Here is a 17,401-nt window from a genome sequence, read left to right as displayed (position 1 = left end):
GAACAAAACTGCCAGTTTTTCCAGACATTTTTGTGTAATTCTATGGCATCAGAAGAATTGAAAAGATAGTAAATATATTAAGCTGGCAAGTTATGAAAATTAAATAATGAAACATACTTTCAAAAGCTATGAAGAATTATAGTCTCAAAACTATCTAAAAAGCTTGATTTTTGACCTACTTTTTTCTAATAGCGCTCTCAATTTTCTTAGAGCTGGTTTCCCTTTTAAAGAGATCTCAAAACCTGGTAGCTGTTACTACAGCTGTGTAAAAAGATGATTACAAAAGTTCTTCCTTAGAACATGAAAATCTTGAATGATACATTATATTCAACTAATCTTTTTTCTGATTTCAGATTATGGTTTATGAGTTTTGTAGTTTAAAAACTTAAGGCGATTTGACTAAAAAAAAACCCCAAACTTAAACAATTAAACTGGAACCATCAAGGTGCACTGCTCCTGGCGTAGAAGAGCATGTAAAACACTGATACATCACAACTGATTTCACGGCAAAGTCTGCACTGAAAGTCCAAAAGCAGCAATTATTTCAATAATCAGGTCTCCCCATTTGGGTTGAGAGTCCTGGGCACCAAACAAAGCAGTCTGACCAAGGAACTGAGACTGAATTTTCCACACAGGAGTAAAGGCTTCATCTTTTCCATTCCTGTCTCATAGGTCAAAGGGACCAATTGAGCACACATCCATGCAAAGTTTTTGTGTTGTTGAGTGTAGTATTGTAAAACTATCCCAAGGATGTTACACAACGTAATTTCACATTTTGGGGTATTTTTTCAAGGGGAAGTGAAATAGTTAAAAATATAGGTATATTTTATAGTATGGTCAACCACACTATCAAATTACTATGATGTAATACTAGTCTCCTATATAACATGTGAAAGAAAGAATTAATGACCTCTTATGAGTTCACCTAAACGGAATGTTTTGTGAGAAAGCATGTACTTATGACATAGAGAGAAGACCTTCTGAAAGTTTGCAGGGTTTAATCTCTGGCATCCTCAGGTAATTCTGGGGGGAGATCAGGTACAGTGGTATGAATTTTGTTATTAACCACCTAACTTTGGTTAAATATTAATTTAACAAAATTAAACATCTGATTGACTTTACCAGCAGGCAAAGTTATATCACATTCCAAGCTAGCCCTATTTTATAACTGCTGCAGGTCTGGCATTGAAGGCGATGCATGGATTAAGGATGGGAGTGTATTCTGTTCATATATCAGGCATAATCCTCAATCTTAAACATGTACCGCATGATAATATTGTATGGCATGTGATATCTCCACTGGAATCCTGCTGAGGATGTGGGAAAGTGAGTATCCCACAGCGTTACCCGGGGACAACTCACTGCAGTGTGGTCAGTTTGGGTTATATTCTTCCAGGTTTATGTTTCAAATCATGGAGACAATTGGAAAACTACAGCTGCAGAATATGGAACATGCTCTGTAAGGAGAGAATACAGATCTAAACACTGTCTACAGAGACACCTAGATACTTTGCGGTGGGAAGAATAACTACTTAATTATAGACACAATAACAAACACATCTGCAGGGAAACACAGAATTCACTGCAGAGAAATGTCACTACGATATAATCTACATACGTTAATTGCTAGGTAACATTTTTAAATTATGCAAATAACTAAACAAAATACAAACCTGCTGTAGCCTTTTAACGGGGAGTTAAAGACCTATGACACTTCATAGAAAATTTTGACAAACACTATTTAGAAATGATTGTGCCTCTCTCTTATAATTTTTAAAATCCTTTTTATTATTAGGAAAATTTCAAAGGAACTGCAGTCTTTGTTCTCTGATGTCTAGTTTTCAGAAGCCAGCATATAAATTTCTACATGGCCGATCCAAAATGCACGACAGCTGTGATTATTCAGGTAAACTTTACATAAGTTGATTTTCAAAACTTTTAGTGATAAGCTATTTGATTTTCTATATGTCTTTTTTTTTTTTTTTTTCTTTTCAGTTCTCTTCAGTTTTCCCCTCTGGTACACTAATCTTCTCCACTATACTTATGCTATATCCCAAGCACAAACATCACGTGTTCTAATAGACACAGCACCACTGTCGGCAACATTTCCACCAGTTTAAGCTTCTGGATGCCTCTCAAATCTCATTTGAACAACATATGGAAATCATCCTACAACTAGCTATATTTTTTGGATATGAATTTCTAAAGAAAATGAAGTGTTCTGTTTGAAACTTGGGGGGAGGGAAGATAAGGAGAAATAGAATATAATAAAATATAGGGAAAGTCACTTATCAAAAAACCTTGTGATCTGGCTTCTGTGCTTCCCTGTTCTAATTCAGCAACTATCTTTTTACGTGCAGCAAATCTTTTTGTTGAATATTTCTTATTCTTTAATGACTTCACCATAGGGTTGCGTGGGTCGATAGGAATACCTTCTCCAAAATCCATTAACGTGGTTCTTGACTGAATGCAGTCCAGGCATGTTAATCACCATTATTCTTCAAGAATGTCAGACTGCTCAAGTTTTCTATATGTGAATTTCATGTCTAAGAATCAATGTGTTCCTTATTTATATACAGGATCAGGTACCTTGCTGGAAATTATGGTACATTGTTAGCGTAAAAATTTGCTACAGAAAATTTAATAAAGATAAAGAAATCTCTTGAATGTTGGCAAAGACTCACCCACTACTTGCTTATAAACTGAAATTAAAATTACAGTATCACCTGCACCTTTCTTATCTAGATGATAGTACAATTCAAAGAAACATCCACTTCCTCCCATACTATGTCTCTTCTTCTTTAACTCTAACACATGCATATTAAAGAGAAACTTCACTTTTTTTTTTATGTGATTGCATCAGAAGAAAAGATACAGTATGATTGATGCCAGTGGGGTTTGACAAATAGCAACTCTACAGAAATTATACAAAAATTTCCTTCCATATTTCCTCTCAACTGTTCTGCCACTTTGATGAAATGGTAATCTCTCTAATCCATTTCTCCAGCTAGAAAAGTGTTTCAGAAACATACTCTTCCCTGCAGTTATTACCATGATGGAACATTTATTATCTAGCAAACGAGGCATCACATTCTCTGATAATTCTCCTAAAAAATCTTAGGAATAACTGCCCTCTATTGTGCATATCAATGATCAATTAAAATATCAAAAAAGTCTTGTATATTCTGCACAAGGCAGAATACAAACTGTTTCACTGATCAATATCCAGTGCATAAATATGTTAAAATTCCACCTTGTGCTGAGGGGTGGTTTGACACACCACTTATGCTCTAAACCATTGAGGCTGTGGATTGTGGAGTTGTGAATTATTGTTTTCACGTACATGAGCCCTGGTCAATTTTGCCTTGAAAAATATGTCTGTAATGCACTAAATGATCATGGCTTCTGGGCCTGTGTATTCCTGGGCTGTTGCAGAAGAGTGAGAAACACAGCTAGAAAAAACGTACTACAGAAATTACCAGTAGGCTTTGTACAAAACCAGTCCCTGTTTAACTATTTGCTTTATTTAAAAAAAAAGGTAGCTTACAAGGACTAAAACCACATGGGAACTGTAACCCCACCACACTGCTTTAATAATCTTTTTCATTCAGTCACTTATATTTTTATTTAGTCAGCTTAAAAGGATGGAGGTGAAACTCAAGATATTAATCAGAGAATAGAGAGAGGAGTTAATTTTAATGTTAGTTTTTTCTGTTTGAACACAATGGTTTTTTATAAAATTGGCTAAGAGTAAGATGGAGAAAAATATTTTCTGAGTAACATGGGTTGTTTGCCTGTCTTCAATGTCACTTTATTTTATGTGTATACACATACATATATATGTGTGTACCTGGTATATGCAAATGCATTCAAGTGTAGAGCAGGTACCGTTTGTTAACTTCAACCAATTTCTGTATTGGTTTCCTTAGAATATTATTTCCTCATATCCATATCATTTCTGCCCTCCACAAGTACCTTCAGAAATGTCTAGCTTTTGTGGCACTGTGTAACTAAAACCACCTCGCTAAATTACTGTTCTGTCTGAGAGAAGTTTTCAAACACAGTTGACTATTACCTTGAAAATATTTAAATAGTAATGATTCTTAAAAGTCATTGTTGCAGATTCCCTTCCTTGTTATGGCTAATCTCTAAAAGTAAATTTCAATTATATGGACCAATAAAAAATCATAACTGCATATTGAGAAAATGTAAGTTAGTTATTTATTTAAAAATTTTGCTGCTGCCTTTCCTTTCCTTAAGCTCAAAACAAATTAGCAATTTCTTTGCTGTTTTCTTTAGCTAAGGCAATAGGTTACATGATGTTATCTATGTTTTGCACACTCACAAATTAATGTTGGAACACTGTTGTTACTGCCTCTTCAACCAGTACATTAGGGGAACCATCTTGCATTTTATACTTGCAAATATGTAACATTTTTACAGAATATACTGTGGATGGAAGCAAGACCTGTTCCTGAAGAAATGTTTTATTCAACAAGACTTGCCCAACTTGAGCATTTTCCAGGTAAAGGATCTGCTTTAGTGATTCCTAAATTTATCTGCTTTTTTTTTTTTTTTTTTTTTTTGCTAAAGGTTATTTGTTTGTTTATACACTGTGGAGTGAGCGACCTAAGAAAAGCCTGCTGAGTCAAAAGTGCTTTATCCCAGTGTCATTCATGAGAAGGGAACAAAACGTAAAACAGTAGTCAAGTGTGAATCAAGCTTACCTGATAATGAGGAAAAAAAGTATTTTATGTGAATATTTTTTTTTTATGTAGTAGAAGAAAAACCCCAATGATCTCAAATCCAAATAGTTACCATAGTAACTCATGTAATGGTATATTATTTATGGACATATTGCAACATAGAGAGTATTCATAATGCCTTGCTTTTTTCAGAACGTATGTTTCTGGTTGTTCACATAACATTTCCATGGCTGAGTGAAAATGCCAGATCTTTTCATTTGCAGCAAGCTAACATTTCTCTGTACTCTCAAAAAGTCCAGAATGATGTATTTTTGAGATGACTGGAAAAAATCATAGTTTATTTTTACTGTATTCAGATAATTGGTGTAATGCTGCAAAGTAGCAGCATTTTTCTTGCTCTGCCATCTTTTAGGGGGCAAGGGGCAGGGTGGTTACATTGCAGCCACAACAAGTAGTAGATTCCAGACCTGCTGATAGAAGAAAATGGCTCTTCATAAAAAAGACAATTGAAACCACTGAAAAGAAAGCAAACAAAAGCATCAGATGACTGGTTCTACCAGATTTTCATATATGCTTTTTTAAAGTGTTACTTATGCTGTGACCATGTAAATTAGTCTGCAAAAGGCAGACTAATTTGTTAGCCTGTGTTTATGAATTTACAAACTCATTTTAATCTTTAAGGATTATCTTCAGACACGTATTTACTAAAATAAATAGCTATGCTCTTGATAAAAGTAACTTTCTGTTCTTTCCACTAACATTTTGAGGCACAAAGAACAGCTGGATACTCTACTGCTAAGGAATATTAATGAAACTTCGTCACCTGGCTTTGAAAATCCCAGCCAGGGGCCAAACTAGGTTCTCTGTCTCTCTCTGCTCTCTTCCTTTTTATAAAAATATTGTCTTAAAAAACATTAAAATAGATGTTAATATAACTGTATGCAGAAGAATGCTATAGAATCGAAGGGAACAGTGTGGGAATCTGCAAATCTAGGTCATTCTGAAATGCTTTGTCTTTGAAGTTGATCTCATACGTGCACCATATTGAATATTTGGATATAAATATTTAGTCACTTTAGTTGATTAAGTTTACTTGACACCAAGTATTTTTCCATGTTATCTAATTTCCATGTTATAGAGAGCAATCTTTTTCAAATGAGGTATTCCTGCCAGCAAGTGCCACTTCTTCACAAACACGAGCTTAGCTATCAGTAGATATTCCCTTTTGTGCTTGTCATTATCATCATTTTGCATCTGCAACTATTTTGAATGCTATTCATGTCATTTACACATAAAGTGTATGACACCTAAATGCCATAAATCATGCATATGTATCATTGTTGGTGCAAATTTACATCTGTAATTATCTATACTTGCAAACTATCATTATTATGAGTCCTTGTTGGAGATTGGCTGAAGAACATGACCCACTTCACCTATCCTTTACATGCAAACTACGTTCTGTCCCGAAATCTTTCTATTTGAAAGTTTATCAAAATGCTTTAAAAGAAAAAATAGATAAAAATCTACACTGATAAAAGAGAAATATTGCATACGTGAAGAGCATTTGTCAGCTCCCTTCTATACTGAATTTTTTCAGTTGTGAACGGACTTTTATGAAAATATATTAATATTTTATTGAAAACAGCCCTGTACAATTTACTACCTTGACCATGCAATTAGTCCACTAATGGGCAAAAATGGGTGTTTTCCCATATAGATTTTATTTCCCACCAGCATTTACCTGGATCCTGGTACATTCTATTGATAAATATTCTTGTAATTCTTCAGTTTTCCATTGGAAAAGAAATGAGCAATAATCACTAGCCTCCACACTAAGAAACAGGAGAAAAACTCTAGACAAAAAGCCTCCAAATACAGTGGTTGTGGTTGTACACATCTGAGGCTTTTCCCACTGTGCTTATTTTTTGTAGGGAGACAGGAAGTTGAGTCAGGGGTAGGGATATATTTTTGCCCATGCACTGCCTGATCATTGATCCAGCTTCTCTGCCAGAAACTCTCATAATTGCTAAGAGGGAGGGGAAAAAAATCTTCATGTGTAATCCAGGATTCTTTTGTAAAATTGTCACTATATAATAATTCAGTAGTAAACAATTTTGTATCAGAAATAGTGTGGCCAGCAGGAGCAGGGAGGTGATCGTGCCCCTGTACTCGGCACTAGTGAGGCCGCACCTCGAATACTGAGTTCACTGTCCTCACTACAAGAAGGACACTGAGGTGCTGGAGCGTGTCCAGAGAAGGGCAACGAAGCTGGTGAAGGGCCTGGAGCACAAGTCTTATGAGAAGCGGCTGAGGGAACTGGGGTTGTTTAGTCTGGAGAAGAGGAGGCTGAGGGGAGACCTCATCGCGCTCTACAACTACCTGAAAGGAGGTTGTAGCGAGGTGGGTGTTGGTTTCTACTGCCAAGTAACTAGCGATAGGACAAGAGGAAATGGCCTCAAGTTGCGCCAAGGGAGGTTTAGATTGGATATTAGGAGAAATTTCTTTACTGACAGAGTGGTCAGACCTTGGAACAGGCTGCCCAGGGAAGTGGTGGAGTCACCATCCCTGGACGTATTTAAGAGACGTGTAGATGAGGTGCTTAGGGACATGGTGTAGTGGGCATGGTGGTGTTGGGTTGACGGTTGATTCGATGATCTTAGAGGTTTTTTCCAACCTTAATGATTCTATGATTCTATGAATTATAGTGAGGACAGTGTTCTCAAAATGGCTATGTATTTTTTTTCAGTTGAAAATGCTGATGCTTAAATAAATCTGATTTGGGTGCTGTGTATGAAGTTGGAACGTGTGATCTGAGAGCTCATGCACATGTCACATTTTTAGTTCAAATATTTTGAAACATACTCTACTGGGATCCTTGAAATGAAAATTTTGTATTGCCTTGCTGCTGTTTGTATCATTACTTTTTTTTAATGCTTGCTCTTCCTCCCCCACCTCCAATCCTTGAAGTAGAGTGTCTCTGTAGCCAGCTGATACAGTTCATGGTGATTTTGAAGTTGGGGGTACCTGGAATATGTAGCTGGCAATCAAGACTCTTGAGTCTTGAGAGTCATTTTAGAGCATGGCCATTGCCAGCTGGTGTGTTTTTCTCATGCACCGACGGGCGTTACTTATTTTTAAGACAACTGTTTTCTAAATGATAAGAGGAAAAGAAAAAAAATGGTGAGGGTAACATTATTGGCTTGTTTAAAATGTTGTGTTAATAGAATATTAAAGGTTGAGGAAAGAAAGGTGAAGGGAAGGATTAAAAGAGGAAAAAATAGCAAGATAAAATAATTGATTGAGTTGAAAGGAAATCCATTCACCTTCTGCCTTATAATACTAGTGCTTAACACACTCCAAAAAAAAAGAAACAGAAAATTAAACACTAGGTTTACAATTCAGCAAATGGAAATAAAGATCATAAGGAAGTGAGAAATTAAAACAATATTTTGGCTGTACATATGTACCAATTCGCAGTTGATTTCTGCCACCTGACATGTTTGCTTCTGCACTCCCGAATAAACCATCTGCCAAGACCTTTTTTTAAAGCCAGGTAACTTGTATGGCACTTGTGCTTTTAAGCCATCCTTAGGGACACATTTTGGTGTTGTTTTGTTTTTTGGGTTTTTTTTTGGTATTCTTATAGTGACCAGTGTTTCAGTCTGCATACAAAATCACTGAGCTTCACTGACATGAGTTTTTCCAAAGCGATGTTGTCCTCCTCACCACAAGAGGAGGTCTAGTCCACTTCAATGTGTAATTGGAGAAGCCTTAGCAGAGTTCAAAGAGATCTTCCTGATGACTCTTTGAAACTGCTGTTTCATCATGTTAAAAGGACTCTTATGCAAAAAAAGCTATAGAATACGTTCAAGAAAGCACATTCATTCTCAAATGAAACTTTGTAGAATTGCTCAGCAGCTGGTGTACAATCTGAAAAAGGTTCGTTCTTTTATTAGAAACACATACTGTTGGCATTCCCGTTACTGCCAGAAAAGGTTATGCCCATATGAAGAAAAGAGAGGAAAGGAAAGAAGACAGCAAGTTTCTCAGCTTTCCATTTCTGTGAAATAATGTGACTTGAAGAAACCCAAAATTAGTGTTCATTATATTAAGGGAAATATCTTCTGTATTTTGGTTCATCTATTTCCAAAATAGATTGGAAAATTTTTGGACTTATGAACGTTTTTTTTTGTTGTATTTTGGAAACTTGATCTGTTCATTAAAATCAATTAGTTGAATGCTGGCCTTTCATATGTTCAGGAGGGTGACAGGGGAAAGAAACAAACAAACCAAAACCCCAAACCTTGAAGGTTCAAGGTTTAAGTTCCATTTTAATTGTTTATGTAGTTCTGCATTTGTGGTCATCTTGACCAATTTGGTAGGTAAAAATCAGTACAGCTTCATTGACCTCAACTTTGCCACCTATGAATCTGTTACCAAATATAAAGTTTGCAATTGCAAAAGGAAAGCATGCCAGTAAAAGAAAAAAGCCTTTTAAATTCTAAATAAGCAGTATACATTTAATTTCATTTTCTCATGTCTTCTTTTCTTCCCAGTTTCCTTTATTTCCTGATGAAAGCCAAAGTGTAGGTCTTTACCTTAATTAAATTAATTACATGATCCTAATAATTATCCATACTGAACTGATTGTTGTGTTATATGTCTAGCTATGCCATTATAAAAACATGGAGAGTATTTCTAGGATGCTGCTTCCTGTGACATGCAGAACGGCTCATTTTATGATCTTGATACGAAATGAGCAAACTTGCAATATAGATAAAACCATGTTTATCTCATATAGACTCATTTTCCACTCAGTTAATCAACCTCATTACCCTTGCCACACATTTTCCTTATGTCAGTTGAACTCTCTCTAACCACCACAAACATAAAGATTAGCATCAGTACCATATTCTTAGGGCTAAATTACATGTACATAGGAAACTCCTTTATTCTCTCTCTGACACACGAAAGCATCTAGCCTTTCAGCATGGGGAGCATAAATATGCTGCACTACAAGGACTCGGCGAGAGAGACAAGGGTGAGGATGGAGCCATGAACCTGCCAGGCTGTATTCCAGGAAGACTATGATCAGTAGCAGATAGAAAGCATAGTGAAGGGCATCCTTTCTTCAGGGTTGTCAGGCTCTTTCTGTGCCTCTAATCAGGTAGGTTTACTCGTACTGGGCTGGAGCGCCTCTCCTATGAAGAAAGGCTGAGAGAGTTGGGGTTGTTCAGCCTCGAGAAGAGAAGACTCCGGGGAAACCTTATAGCAGCCTTCCAGTACCTGAAGGGGGCCTAGAAGAAAGCTGGAAAGGGACTTTTTACAAGGGCATGTAGTGATAGGACAAGGGGTAATGGCTTTAAACTGAAAGAGGGTAGATTTAGATTAGATATAAGGAAGAAATTCTTCACTATGAGGGTGGTGAGGCACTGGAACAGGTTGCCCAGAGAAGTTGTGCATGCCCCATCCCTGGAAGTGTTCAAGGCCGGGTTGGATGGGGCTTTGAGCAACCTGGTCTTGTGGAAGGTGTCTCCATGGCAGGGGGGTTGGAACTAGGTGATCTTTAAGGTCCTTTCCAACCCAAACTATTCTATAATTCATTCTATACTCCTGCCTAGTGTTCTGCAGTCTCAGGATCCCTAACTGAACCCTTAAGGTTCAATTTCATCTGCACATAGTGTGAAGACAAGTTATTTGAAATGCTACCACTATCTTAATTTTGCCGTACACCAGTTTCTTTAGTTGCAGCTATCTTCCACTTTGTTGTCAATTACTTTGTAGTTAGATTTGGGCCCAATCAGTTCAAATACAAATATCTTCACTTAGTCACTTAAATCTAATTTAGCTACCTAAAGAAGTGACTATTAACATTAATCACTTAACTAATCAGCATCTTTTCAGGGTGTCTGAATATGGATGGCAGATAGAATCTTCCTTCCTGAAGGCAGATGGGTTAGAGTATTTTGGCCAAGCATATAAAATCCCAAAGTCACATTGTCTTCATTGGTGGTGCACCTAAGCTGAGAGAGACAGGAGATGAAATTCTGTGACCTTTTAAAAAACAGGCAATTACAGTTGCTGGAAAATTAGCATACATTAAATTTTTGTAGAATTGCATAACTAAAATTGTATGAATGAATTAACATTGATACTACCATTCCCCTGCACGTATGTTTAGCACAGATTAAATTTGTGATATATCTTCTAAATTGTTTTCGCAAATCTGTGTGTTAATCTGGATGTTTTTCATATTCTACTTTTAGTAGATAAAATGAAGTGTTAGGTTAAATAAAATAATAAAATTTTTTTTCTAAGCTGTTCGTGACAGCATCAACAAGGTATTAGGAACCAGCCTCAGGAAGGACTGATTTCTGTCTCATCTACTTTAATGTAAATCTGAAATAAGCCATTTAAAGGTAAGGGGTATGTTAATAGAGCTAAGTCAGTGTAAAATTGGCATGAAAAGAAGATGAAGATGTAATATTGAGTCACTGATTCAGAGCAAAATACAAACCCTGTTAAATACAAAAATTCTCATGGCTGTTGCATGGCACCTGCTTCCAGATGCAAGTTATTCCTCTGGTTCTGTTCAAACCAACCATTGGGACATCCTTGTATTTTGCATATCTTGAATATTCATGTCAGGCAACTGAAAATATTTGAGTGCTAAAAATTCAAAAGGGTTAGAAGTTCTTAGGAGTTATCTGAGGAAAGGCTGTCTAAACTTATCATGGTAGTCCTAGTATGCATAAGTACATTTAGTTAGCCAAATCTACATGGTGATTTAATATGACTATGCCCTGTTGTCCTCTGCATGACATGGCATGGGAAAGTGTTAAATCTTTCAGGTTGTGGTGAATGGATGTAGGAAGTCACAAAACTGGCATCTCAATATAGCAAGATATGAATTAATAGATTTTTAAGGTAAGAAAGCACAAGCTCCTGCATATCCAACTGCGTAATTGGTGCTTTTTTATCCTGGTTAGCTTGAAATGGTTAGCTTGAGATAGATATAGATATATATCTGGTCAAGTCACAGGAGCAAAACCTCTGTTGCGAGGCATTAACTTCCTGCGGGTTTCTCCTGCTGCAGAGGACTCCCCTGTGCCTCTCCTGCATGTGAGGCTGGTTATAGGTCATCCTCATCTCTGGGTCTTGGTCTGTGGGACACAGGGAGGCCACAATTGTGTACATGTCTCCTGCCTGTGTTGTGGCAGGGCTGCAGGTGGAATCCACTTTCTTCACTTCACCTCAAAATGGCTGCTGTGTCTCCCTGGAACTGCAACCCAAATCACAGAATCATTTAGGTTGGAAAAGACCTTTAAGATCATAGAGTCCAACCGTAAACCTAACGCTGCCAAGTCCACCACTAAACCATGTCCCTGATACTTCCCGGGATGCTAACTCAACCACTTCCCTGGGCAGCCTGTTCCAACGCTTGATAAATGGAGATCTTAATACAGCATCTACGTACAGTTGCGCAGATGAGGGCTATATATCCATGCTTCTGTTTGACACTTCCATAACCTGATGCAGAGTGTACTAGTTCCTGTAATTGGTTAATAGGTGGAGAAGCCAGGACTTGGTCTGGCTTGACTGTTAAAAACCAATTCATGATCATGTGGCATAGTTCATATCTTAGTTTCCTGTTTCAGAGCATCGTGATTACGATTCTAATTAGTTTATTTTAATCACGATCAATACACCAAGGAGAAGCATCAGACAGCTAATATGATTTATCACATATTCCAAGAGCATTTGTCTTGGATTTGGCATTTCTGCTATCTATCTCCAGAATGCCCTGCCTGCTTGACAGCAGCCTGTCAGTGCTGTTATGATTGCTGTATGCAGTGACTTTAACTGCCAGCTTTTCCCGCAGTCTTGGAGAGTGATCGGTCTGCACTATAATTACAGCAACACAGAATAACTTAATACTTGCCTATGGCTCTGTCCATTATGGAAGGATGTAGTATCAATACGTATTGCAACCTGATGCTGTACCATTTAAGTATCAATACAGAAGACGAAAAGTAAACAATGGTGACCAGCTTTATGCATATCTTACTCTCTTCTGAAGCTTTTCTCTTTAGCTGCTTTTACAAATAGCTTTGCAGGAAGATCAAGAGCTGCCTTTGTAACATTAAGTATTCTTGAAGGTACCTTAAGTACTGAAGGAGTGGTAAAGAAATCCAGTAATGCTAAGGATTTTCATAAACTGTCTTTCAAATCTGTGAAGGCAAAGGTCAGGTGAGGTTGTGGTTTTATTAATGAATATAGGAACAAGAGAAGATATTGAGGTTTCATTGAAAACACATAATATTTTACAGCTGAGTTTCAAGGCATCTTCTTTTTCTGAACCTCTGGTATGGGTGACTTGACCCTGGTTTTATTGATTAAACTTTTATTCTTCCCTAATGAATAATTTAGGTTATGAGCAGTAGTCTGGCATGATTAGCAGGAGTCTATGGGTGGTTTTAGAGTAATACACTATATGCTCCTCCTACTGCATTGGATTACTTCTGCATCATGCTAGTCTGATTAGGTTGAAAACTTTATAGGCAACTTTGTAGCTTGTTTAGCAATTCTCTTCCTTGAAAGACCCAACAAAATACCAAAATCTTTACTCTTCTCTGATACAGGAGGAGAGTTGTTTTGGAGCTGGTTTTGGTTCCCTTCTTGTCAAATCAGTCTCCAGCCTTGCTTGAGTTTCTTATTTGTGCCCATAGTTTAGCTGATCTAATACAGGTATATCAGCTGCACTACAGTAAAGCATCACGATGACCGTTATATTCCCCTGAATGCTATGTGTGTCAACCCTATTGGATGGGGAGAAGGGCAAGGCCCCTGCTTCACCCAAAATGCTATTGCAATAAGAAGCTGTGTTATATATTACAGGGAATTTTTATATAGGTGACTTAGGTAAAGTCATATTGTAAGCTGCATAGTGCAAAAGGCCAATATTCTGACTTAAAATCTGGCCGTTAATGTAGTTCTGAGATTCTGTGCTTGTGAAGAAGTTAATTTTATGTTGTGCATAATGGTCATTATACTCTCACTAAGGTTTTTTATCCTCAATACTCTTTTGGGTTGCAGTGATACACCAGAGCATTAGTTTGTCCTGAAAACAATTGTAGTTCATTAGTGCCTGTGTGACTACACTAAATGTAAGAAACAGAAAGGTATGTACAGGTGGCACAGACTGAAAAACAATCTCAAATTGTAAATGATATTTAGAGGTGTGACTGGAAATATATAAGAAACTCAAACAAACAAACAGACAAACAAAATCTCCTACCACAAAACCATAAGCTGCAGCAAAACTGGGGAAAAAGGGCCAAAAATAGTTATAGCAGCTCCCCAGAAAACAGGTATTTTTAACCGCTGTATTAGCTAGCCTGATATGCTAATAATCCTGATGTCGAGGTTGTACGAAGGAAATCACTTACTGGCAGCTGCAGCTGTTGCGTCTGTTGTGTACCGCTACACAACAGCTCCCACAGTCTCAATCTAAATGCTGTTTTCAGAACACCCCTTGTGGTCCTGAAAACAGCTGAAAGTGTACTCACAGCCTCTTTCATTCCCTCCTTTTTCAATCTGCCTTTGACTTTCCCCCTCTTACCATGGCAGGTACGATCCTCTTTGCCCTCTGCAGGAGGGGGAGATTCATGCACAAATGCTCCCAATCCCTGTGATGATACAGGGCAGAAAATGTTATTGCCATTGCTTATATCAAAATGGAGCATGTTTCTGGTGGTTGTGTTTTATATGCAGAGGCACTCAGATCATAGAGTAAGGAAAGCAAAGAACGTGTTCTGCTGCCTCAGGCATGCTCAGTCTCCCAGCCACGAGGAGGAGGAGAAAGAGGAGGAGAAATAGTTCCTTGGGACCTCAGTGCTGTTAGTAGAGGGAGCACCCCTGTATCTTTTTCCTTTTCTTTATTTCAAATGATGATTGCCTTTGGGTTGGTTATTTACATATATATTACAGTCTCTGCCCTATTACAAACTCTGTATTTCTTAAATATTTTGTCGAGTACTTAATTTAGAAAAACTTTTGAAATCTTTTAGGCTTTTTTCTAACAAAATAAAAGTATATATTTAATAAAATTATATATTTAATGAAAATATAGTACCTTTTTCCTGCAAGCTGTTTAATGCACTGGCATATTTCAAGCATTAGAACTTGGCAGTTTCCAGATGGATTCAAGTTTTAACTCAGTCTTAAGCAGCATCTCGTTAAATATTTTTAGGCATTTTTAGATCTTGTCGTTATTTTGGGGTAAAATCTGCCATAGCAGAAACCCATTTCAAAGGACAGTTATTAGGGTAATCCCAATCTTAAAATTGCAGAATTGATCTGAAGATGGGATCAGACAATGTGCTTCAGTAAGTCTTTCCTGGGAAGATGAAATGTTATTAATAAAGAGAAATTGTATCACATGAAAGTTAAGATGGGATAATCCTACCTCTATCCACCTAAAGCTTAAGAGGCTAGAACAAGAAAAGGCAATGGTATGTCCGTATCTCCTAACCTTCATATCACCTATAGTATCACTAGTATCGCATTTACAAGGTTATCACTTTAGAACAGATTTCAGAGAATAACATGCATCCATTTTTTTCATCAAATTGTCAGCCTAATATGAAAAATTGTGATCTCAGATGCTTTTATTTTTATTCATCAGAGGATTAGATACACATGCCAGATATTTTAGTGTGTGTATATGGGGGAAGAGGATTATGCCTTAAGTGGGTCATAATCACAGCATTAAAACTACAGGACTGATGAAATCCTAAGTTGAGGCTTTCTGGAAGGCCACACTGCTGCTAGCGATGCTTCGTAAAATGTTTAGCAGTGCCTATCAGCTCAGTCTTTTTACAAATTACCATTTGCAATCCAAGCCCTTATCTTAAACCTTTTTTGATGGCTCAGGGTCTAAAACTTTCTGACAACCTTTATCCTTTGGTAATTTTTAGAGAGGACGAATATCTCTTTCCTGAATTTCAGAGCAGGCCAATCCCACGTCAGCTGTGATGAATAAGTTTTACATGTCTACGAAGTTGTAACTCTACACATTTTAATGTTTCTTCCTAAACCTTGGCAGACCTATAGGACAATTTATTAATCATCTAGGGAAATAGCAGGAGACCTTCTTTCATTTGGAGCCTGGAGGCTGTGAATTGATGTTCATTTTTTCCAATGATCTGCAGTCACTGTGAAAATACTTAAGAATAGAAAATAAAATACCATGCAAAGATAAAAGTGTGTTTTATGGATTGAATTTGCACTTGTGATATTGGTTGTTACGTATATATAGATTTTTTTTCTTTTATCTTTAGCGCTGTAATGGACTATAAGTGCATTTGTACATTGAAGCTGTAAAAAATAAGTTGATCTCTTTTTAAAATGATTTGGTAGTATTTTATAACATCTACATCTATTCAGGCTATAGAAAAGACAAAGGAACAAATTCTGTGCTACTCCTAGTTAACGCAGTTGTAGTACAATGCAGTTTGGGACTGAGGAGTCAAATGCAGTTCAAATGCAAGCCATGGGAAGATTTTTTCCTAGGAACAAGATGGAATTGGATTTAAAATTATAACTTCAACTGTAGCTAACTTTACCTTTTCCCATCTATTTGAGAATTTGGATACAAACCAAAAGTGCTTGGATTATAGAAATGACAGTGAAATGAAGGCAGTTAAATTTCAAGGATGAATGCTAATAACTAAAATGTGCTTGTTTTTAAGCAGGAAGTAATTTCTGGTGCAAAGTTTCTATATATTTATGGTAAAGGCACCACTTTCTAATTAAAATGCTTGAAGTTAAAAATTTCAGCAATGCCTGTAGGTTCTCTACTGTGCCTGGGGACTTGTTCCACTTTTGGTAAACGTGAATTTCTGGCTAGTGTCAGCTGAGATTAATGATCATTCTGCACAATAGGCGGTGTTAATTGGCATTAATTTCTCTGCCTTGTTTCCTCCTGTTAGTCACTTGCTGCAAGGAACAAGTAGAGTTTTCATGGATTTCAGGGTAAAAATGACAAGTTTACAACGTCCTGCATCAGAAATGTAATGTTGTAGCGCTGCTATGCATTTCATAGAGTGTTTTTCTGATACTAATTCAATTTGGACAAGTTATGGATCAAATACAAAGTTTGTTTCAACTGCAATCTATGATATAAGACTTACTGTTTTCAGTGGCCCTCAAAGAATAGATTAAAGGTCTGGAATCACTTTAGGGGTTTTCTCTGGTTTTGTTGCATGGAATTCAAGCCTATATTCTTGCCATAGTTTTTTTCTTTCTCCTGTAAAATAATAGAATAAAATAATAGAATAATTCCTGTAGGAATAATGATTGGTTTGGTTTCATGGTTTAACCATGAAATAAAATAAAATTGTGTAATTTCTGGAGTAGGGAAGAGTTTTCTCTCTTTCATATTTGAATATAAAATTACCAGAATTTTGATCTGAAATAACTTTTTAGAATTATATATTTTGAAATTAGACTTCTTAAAAATTTTCCCTTTTCCTGATAAAACTTATTCGTGAATTTGAGTATTTGTTGAATTAGTTGAATAACTTTAATAAAAAAAAATAAAAAAACTTTTATAAAAAGAACCAAGTGTATTTTCTTAGCAAATAAACCGTTCATTTGAACAATTGTGACTATAGTATCAGCTCATTTTG

General features: G+C 36.6%; 1 long non-coding RNA gene across 1 annotated transcript in view; it reads left to right on the top strand.

Annotated features, from left to right (window-relative positions):
- The first annotated feature begins 1,795 nt into the window (after positions 1–1,795).
- The window catches only part of LOC142085276 (uncharacterized), a 30,165-nt gene continuing 14,559 nt past the window's right edge, over positions 1,796–17,401 (top strand). Inside the window, exons 1-2 of the long non-coding RNA XR_012674599.1 lie at positions 1,796–1,906; positions 4,444–4,525. This is a non-coding gene — a long non-coding RNA (uncharacterized LOC142085276). The remainder of the gene's footprint in view (positions 1,907–4,443; positions 4,526–17,401) is intronic.

This window comes from Calonectris borealis, chromosome 8 (genome assembly GCF_964195595.1).
Source record: "Calonectris borealis chromosome 8, bCalBor7.hap1.2, whole genome shotgun sequence".
NCBI classification, from domain to species: Eukaryota; Metazoa; Chordata; class Aves; order Procellariiformes; family Procellariidae; genus Calonectris; species Calonectris borealis.
Note: the sequence above shows the minus strand (reverse complement) of the source record. Positions and strands in the feature narration are given on the sequence as shown.